Raw genomic sequence first — 7175 nt, forward strand, 5'->3', positions numbered from 1 at the left:
GACGGCGACGCAGCAGGAGAGGGCACGGGAGGAGGGCGGCAGATCATGAGGTGTGGCCCGACGTCTGGGTGTCCGGCTCTGGCCACCCATCTGATGACCATCGCTAATGCTGAAAAGTCATCCGAAACACATCGGATTCGTTCCACTGAAGTGTGCGTGCAGAGCTTTGGGCTTGTTCAAAAGCATGCACCACCGACAAAAATTCATTTAATGAAGAGATTATCAGGTGAAGGAAGTTGTTCTGGAGCTTTGAGTCCAGAGCATGAACAAATAAAATACCTCTGTCCGCGAAGTCTGCGCAAGACAGGGTTCAGTCATCTATACGTATACTCTGCAGTTCACGCTTAAGTGCTTGTCAGAGATTTCATCGAACCATTTTCAAACTATTTCTATACCCAGAATGAGATTTTCACTCTGCAGCGGAGTGTGCGCTGATATGAAACTTCCTAGCAGATTAAAACTGTGTGCCGGACCGAGACTCGAACTCGGGACCTTTGCCTTTCGCGGGCAAGGACTCTGCCGACTGAGCTACCCAAGCACGACTCACGCCCCGTCCTCACAGCTTTACTTCTGCCAGTACCTCGTCTCCTACCTTCCAAACTTTACAGAAGTTCGAGTCTCGGTCCGGCACACAGTTTTAATCTGCCAGGAAGTTTTATTTCTATACCATTCTGTTCTCGAATAGCATGCAGAAAAAATGCACACTTAAATGTTCCGTAACAGCTCTAATTTCTCTTATTTTATTAAGACTATCTTTTGTCCATATGTAGAGTGTCGTCATAAAACTATTTTTGAATTCAGAAGAGAAAGTTCGCGACTGAAAACTCGTGAAAATATCTCATCGCAACAAAAAACGTCTGTTTTAATGATTCTCACCCCAACTCGCTTATCATACCTGTGACACTCTCTCTCCTGTTTTCCGGTAATGCTAAACGAGTCGTTCTTCTTTGACCTTGTCCTCTGTCAATCCTATACGGTACGGCTTCCATACCATGTAGCAATATTCCAGGACAGCATGAACAAGCGCAGTGTTGGCAGTCGCTTTAGTAGACCTGGTGCATCGTTTAAGTGTTCTATCAATAAAACGTAGTCTTTGGTTCACCTTCTCCGCAACATTATCCTTTTTGTTTTCAACAAAGGATGAGGCCCCTCCACGCCCACACCAACGTGGTGACCAAACCGAAAGTTCTACTGTCACCTCCGTAAACATGTTAGTTTTTGAATCAGGCGTCACAGGATGCGGGCTGTGATGTTTTCCATGCGTCTGGGTAAGATTACTCATTAACATGGTCCATCAGGAGATAGAAGTGGTCGAAAACGATTGAAGGGTAGCGGTTGTAAGCGCAGAGGAAAAAAAGTGCCAAGGCAACAGCCAAGGGAAAAAAACCTCTGCGACAGTAGGACGGGTAGTAAGGGCAGTAGCGGCTTGCTATCTGCGACAGTGCATGCAAGGTGTGGTTGTGTTAGTTCGAGGTATCGTGCATCGTTACCTTTGTCGTTGTTGGAGCCTGTTGCGGCGCTTGCTGCAGTTCAAGGTCGTTGTGGATTAGTGGGCGATCGGTCATAGATCGGCTCACAGACGGTGTAGGGGGTGTGTGTGGCTGGTTTGCGTGCTGTGTACAGTACGGTTTCCCTGCGGTTGCCTGTTTTTCGGCTAGTCGCACATCTGGGTTTCCAGTAATAACTGTGTTGCAGGGGCTCGCCAGTACTGTCGTGTTAGCGTTCTATAGACCATAGATGTTCAGTTCCTAGCCAGTAAAGTCTTTGGTCTGTTATGCTTCCATCTATGGTTGTGGTCGTAGTTACCCAGAGAAAGGATAAACGGGTTGCGCGAGTGTCTCGTGTTATTGTACAGTCGTGTGGAGAGTTTTTGGAATACCTGCAAGATAGTATCTAGCTGGTATTCCCGGTGAAGGTCCGCGATGCGTGTGTAGCGCGGAGCGTTGCTTATGATTTTGAGTACTTTGTTCTGTATGAGCTGCAGACGGTGCAGGCGAGTTGGCGCAGCGTATCCCCAGACAGGGGCTGCGTACGTCATCAGGGGTCTAATAAGTGTCATGTACATGGACCTAGACACCCTCCTGTTCAGTGTGCTACGCCTGTTAAGCATAGGGTAGAGTTGTTTGAGCCTCGCGTTAGCTTTGTTGGTCACGTGTTGAATGTGGTCCCCCCAGAGTAGTTTCCTGTCCAGCCAGACACCGAGGTATTTGACCTTCTCTCTCGCGGAAACGTATTGGGCGTGTATGTAGTGTTATTGGGTTGCAGTGCTGATGTTTGCGCAGTTCTAGTGAACAGAACGGCCTCGCACTTGTCGACGTTTATTCTAACACGCCATTTCACCAGCCAAGGCTCCGCCGTTCTGGGTGCGGTCTGTACTCGTGAGTTAATGTTAGACGGCTTCCAATCTTGCGCAAGGATGGCAGTGTCATCCGCGTAGATTGCTACCGTCGTGTTATGTGTAGCTGGGAGGTCTTTAATGTAGAGGTTAAACAGTAAGGGCCCTAGGATACTTCCTTGGGGTACTCCTGCCTGTATACCATGTCGTGTCGATTGTTTGCCCTGCACGTCGGTGTTGAAACTCCTGTCCGTGAGATATGAGTGTATGAGACGTACGAGCCCGTCGGGGAACCCTGCGTCACTAAGTTTGCGTATTAGGCCGTTGTGCCGTGTGATCATTCCAATATAAGTTCTTCACATACAGAGTGAATCACCTAAAATTTGCTCCGCAAATAGTACGGAAATGGGAAGTGCTATTGATGTGCAGTTTTCACAGAATGGACTGGCAGTGAGGGGCTCGTATGATTGGCCAATCAATAGAGTGTAAAATACTTAAAATGTGTTTCTTTATACCTTTTCTAGGTGGAAAAATGCCTACTGACATTAAAAAACTGAACGTTGGGTACATTAGAATGTCAGTGGTGTTTGTTGCAGGAGTCTAGTGCAAGTCGAGTACGAGATATCGTATTTTGAAAGGCTTTCAGACCGACACTTGTTTGTGTCAATCAATCTGCGAAGTTGCTAGATACAATGTTGTTATGTTTGCTTACAGTGTGCTTGTGTGTTTCTCGAGCGTACTGTGAGTTACTAGTCAATTAGTGTGTGACAGTCCGAGCAGTATGTCTTGAGTGGACGATGGGGTTTTACCAATGCTGAAGAAGCCGACATGCCCATGGTGTGTGGAGAGTGGTGGAAGAATTATGTTCGTTCTTGCACGGCGTTTGCAGAAAGATATCCCAATAGACGTCAATCATGTAGACAGTTATTTAACAGTTTCTTCAACCATTTACGTGAAAGTAGTGGTGTAACACCTAGACAACGTAACAGAAGGGAATAAGTGGCGACAGGAAAGGAAGAATTAATATTGATCCGCACGTTAGGTTTCGAGAAATCGTTCGAGGAAGTAGCATGAGTTAGGCAAGTGTCCCATGCATTCTCCGTCGATGTAGATTCCACCTCACCATATCTTTCGTCATTAAGAGCTGCATACAAACAATTATGAGAATCGTATTAACATCTGTAGATGGGTATTAAGACAAGATACTCCAAATGTATCATGTATCTTGATTAATGATGAAGCCACATTTACCAGTAATGATCAGGTAAACAGCCGAAACTTGTACTGTCGGTTTGCTGACAATCCTCGTTAGCTTCGTGATGTGGTAAGTCAGCGTCAATTGAGTGTAAACGTGTAGGGTGGGATAGTGGAACATCACCTCAGGGCCCCGTTTTTCATAACACTAAAAACGCACAGTTATCGAAGCCTCCTAACAGACGGATTGTAGAAGACGTTCCGTGGAGACTAGGAGGATCCTGTGGTTCCAACATGATGGCTGTCCAGCCCATAGTAAACGAAGTACCATAGCAAGTCTTCACAAATTGCTTCCAAATCGTTGGATTGGATGGAGAGGACCTGTACTTCGGCCGGTCCATTCCCCAGATTCGATGCCTGTAGACTTTTTCTGTGGGAAAAGCTGAAAGACGCTGTCTACAAGGACATACCAACTACACCTAACGATAAACAACGACATATTACTGCAGCCTGCTCTGACATCTCGGCTGAAATGCTAGCACGTGTGCAGCAGTTGTCTCATACCACACTGGAAGCATGTATTGCCGCTGCGGGTGGTCATTTTGAACACAACCTGTGATGGTCACTCGTCTCCTCGCTGATCAGAATCCACTTGTGATGTTCTTTAGTGTGTGCTACCACAATTATAGCACGAGTGTTGGTGTGGGAACCTATCAAATATGATATCTCGTAACGACTCGCACTAGAATCCTACAACAAATATCACTGACATTTCAATGTAGCATACTTTTAGTTTGTTAATGTCAACAGACATTGTTCCATGTAAAAAAGTGTATATTTGCACAAAAACTACACTTCCTAAGTATTATTACAATACGAGGCCCCGATCACCAATCCATTCTGTGAAAACCGCACATCAATAGCGCTTTCCATTTCTGCAATATTTGAGATGCAATTTTTAAGTGACTCATCCTGTACAAATCGTCACATAAAAACTGACAGTCAGGGATTAGAGCTTGCAAGGAGGCAGTTTAATCACTATAAGACTGTCCAGATTGCTTATAAGTACAAAGAAAGGCATGATATGGTGCCATCACAGAAAGGTTACCCTGAAAATATGTGTCTAGTTTATGCGCTATATCTGTATAACACAATTCGCTTGATTCCTTAACCAGAAAATGTGGCTTGTGTAAGGTCCATAAGCAGAGAAATGTTGCTTCAAGCTGACTCACACAGCAGGACCAATGTTCCCACATTAAGTCTCGAACCCTGTGACGCTTCTTTGATTGTCGACGTATATGTCACAACGGCCAACAGCGATTAATATAACCTACCAGTCCTCTGTTGTATGTGATGCTACACGTTCATAAGCGGGAACGTCAATTAACGATTGGGCCAGTTTAATGTCGGAAACAGCTAGACAAATAAGTAACTGCATTTATCATAAAACTCACATAGAACGAGGAACTCTAGCATTATTGAATATAAATAGCAGTTACAGGAATAGGTAACTTTCAGGAACTAAGTCCGCAACCTTACAAGTCTCTATCCACCAAGTTAGATTCCGAGATTCCTATGGCTACGCTTTACTGGTGGCGATACCGCATACTGATGACTGCCGTAGACAGTAGTGCATTGGGTTCTTAACATGGACTCCAATCATGGACGGGTTATGCCATAAACCCGCTGTGAACTCGCAGTGGACTGTAGTGACTCTATAGGCCCGACGGAGATGGTCGTATTATCTTGTGGATAAGTACACCCGATCTGCGTGATTGGCTGCCGCAGTCCAGGACGATGAGCTGCTTGCTCGTTGGCCCCGAGTGGGCTGTGGAGCGCTCTTGAGGCGACCGTCGCTGTGAGTCTTGCTGAATGGCTGCGCCTACTGATCATGCAACTGGTGATACCGCGCCGTACGAAGGTATATCGTCCGGCAGGCGCCAGAGGACGTAACAGTATTTTACCACCAAATTGGCCTGCACGGAATTGCTCTACACAGCAGATAGTTACCAGTTCTAACTGTCAGAGTGATAAAATGCAGACAAATTTATTGAACAGCATCGAGACATCATCTACTGGACGAGTGGAAGTCAGTTGGCAGAGATGAGGTCAGACAAACTCAGAACAAAGTGACGACGTGACCGAACGTTGGTCGTTCTGTTGTCTGTGGACAGTGATAACAAGTCCTAAAAACAGCTTCAACACCCAACATCTAAGACGGTGAAGGACTACTACCTGCCTGACGACCTACGTATTTTACTGTATATAAGTCAATTACCTTGCACTTAATATACATCGAGCACAGTTGATACAACTGGAAGATGACACAAATGTTATAATTAATCTACTTAGATGGATAACAGGAGGAACTGTTAGTAAGGATTTTCCAGTAATTTGTAAATGGTTCCCTGCAAATTAGAGCTGGCCGAAACAAGTACCGAATTTCTACAGCTACGACCAGCAAATTTTATTCTTCCATTATTGATTAATTTGGAACCAAACAAATCAATATTTTAACGTATTTTGATTATTTCCACTCATTAACGTCTTTTGGCGTAATTTTCTGGGACAGCTAATCACTCAGAAAGATACTATTGATTGTACCAAAGCAAGTAGTGAGAATAGTATGTGTGTTCAATCACAATCGTCTTATACGGTCCTCATATTTATTTAACCTGATCTCTTACAGTAGACTTGGCTTTTACATTTTAATTATTTAAGAAATGACAATAATTTCATTATGAAAAAGTAATATAATAAAATTAGTAAAATTAAAATAATTTGAATGTATCTAATGATAATCTGAATGACAGTTCTGACCAAAAACTAATAGCACTAATACTAAAGGCACCAGTACTACTTCTGTTGTTGCAGCTATCAATAATACTAAAAATAATGGTGGTAGTAGTACACACAAAATATACTTACATGTATACGAAAATAATATTGTGTCTCATATCGAGTTGTAAAGGAAAGAACTTTAGGTAGACTGCGCTAGCTAAGCGCTTTGTGAAACGGGAAAAGTGTAGTGAGAGTAATGGAGTAATCAGTGCTTGAACGACAAAGGCAAATATTGTTGTTGTTCTAGTACCTATATTATTAACGGTTATCTGAAGCTGAGGATTTTATTCAATTCTCCGATTGGAGAGGGAGGTCATTCCAGTGTCGGCTTCCTGGTATTCAAAAGGACATAGACAAAGCGGTTTTGAAATGGAGCAGAAATGATTTTGCTTTCACTGGAACAGGTGTTTCAGCTATTCGGTTGAGAACAAGTGTTTCAGCTGTTTTGTTGAGAGAACAGCGGTAAGATCGATGAGAAATATAAGGAACTATACAGGGTGGTGAAAACCGTCTGAAAAGCTTGTACTGGTATTGCAGGAGAGGCTGTGCTGAAAAATCATTATTACGAAAACATTTCGATACATTGCGCCCTATCCGAGTTATTTAGCATTGAAGTTAGCAAATCAAATTGTTGTGCACGTAGATTCAAGCACCCTCACAGAGGAGATGTTGCCAAAACGTATTCTTTGTTTGGATAGCTGAAACCGAGCAAAAAAAACTGGAAATCAATGGACGGTAGCGAGGATCGATTACACCGGCTTTCATCCTTGTTGGCCCTCTATTGCGATTAATCGACGAAAAGATA

Source organism: Schistocerca nitens, chromosome 2 (genome assembly GCF_023898315.1).
Source record: "Schistocerca nitens isolate TAMUIC-IGC-003100 chromosome 2, iqSchNite1.1, whole genome shotgun sequence".
NCBI classification, from domain to species: Eukaryota; Metazoa; Arthropoda; class Insecta; order Orthoptera; family Acrididae; genus Schistocerca; species Schistocerca nitens.